Source organism: Aplysia californica, unplaced genomic scaffold (assembly GCF_000002075.1).
Source record: "Aplysia californica isolate F4 #8 unplaced genomic scaffold, AplCal3.0 scaffold00024, whole genome shotgun sequence".
Taxonomy (NCBI): Eukaryota; Metazoa; Mollusca; class Gastropoda; order Aplysiida; family Aplysiidae; genus Aplysia; species Aplysia californica.
Window position 1 is genome coordinate 49,752 of NW_004797294.1, and position 1,343 is coordinate 51,094.

Sequence of the window (1,343 nt, forward strand, 5' to 3'; positions counted from 1 at the left end):
ATGCATGTATGTAAAGCGCCTAGAGCTGCGTTTACACGGGAGTGGTCGCTATAGAAATGATCTTCATTATTATTATTATTATTAACTAGTTACTTGTAGCCTTCAGGCCAAGGGGCTTTTAAGGAATATTGAGCGCTGTATGTAGATGTAACTTGATGACAGGAGCCACCACAAGGAATCAGTCACTGTTTCAAGCTTAAAACGGTCACACCCAGGCTTTTGTGTGTGATTGGATCGGTTTGCCCTGGTGCTCTTTTTGAAGTCCTGTTATTGCAGTTTGGTGTTGGATCGTGTTGGAGATAAAGGGTGGGGAGGGTTGGGGTGTGACGGTATGTGTGTGGGGGGGGGGGGGGGGGTAGTGGGGGGTATGGTGGGGGGGGGGGGGGGGAGAGTGAATTGAAGCATGTAGTGATACGGTAGTGGTTTTACATTTATTGCGTTTTTTTGTGTTTATACTAGGGTGCGTCAAAAAGTTCGTTTATAACTTTTAGAAAAAAGGACACATTTGCGGCTATGATACCTCAAATTGAAGGGGAGCATCTGAGGATCAGATTTTTATTTCTCAACTTAGTCTCCATTTCGTTCAATAGCCATTGTCCACCTTTTACTAAGTCCACCTATGCCAGCTTCGTAAAACTAAACAGGTTGGTTGTAGGGGTACAGCAGTCTGATTTCTCCATCGTTTCAATAGTGTAGACCTTCTCAATGGTTCTTTCCTAGGACCGAAAAGGTGGACGTCTAAAGGAGCCAAATCAGGAGAGTAAGTTGAACGGGGCAGTGTTTTCCACATAAACGGGGTGATTATCTCCCTTGTTCTGGTACTCGAATGCAGGCGGGCGTTGTCATGGTGAAGAAACTCTCTTTCCATCTTCAAATTTGGTCAGACTCGTCGAATTCTCGATTCCCGCCGTTTCAATGTTTCGATGTAGGGTTCAGAATTGACAGTTGCTCCTCGTGGTAGAAAAAAATCTGTGAGAAGCACGCTATGAACGTCCCAAAACGCAATTGCCATGATTTTTCTGGCTGACTACTTGGGACGAGGCTTGTCTGATAAGCGTATGGACACGCCTTCCTCTTCTTCCAGTTCATTGCACATACGTCTGACCCACCTATATACAGTGCCAGAATCTAGAGCTTGGTCCTTGTCAACATTTTGATTTACCTCTGACCGACCTCCAAGAGGGTAGCCATTTTGATGTGACGTCATTCGCGCCAAAATTAAAGAAACTTAAATTTTAACAATTTGAGTTCAAAAGTATAATATAAGCAAGTACTTGTGAGCTAAATTTCATTAAATTTGATGCAAAATTGTGCAAAATAATGAACAACTCTCATTACTTTTT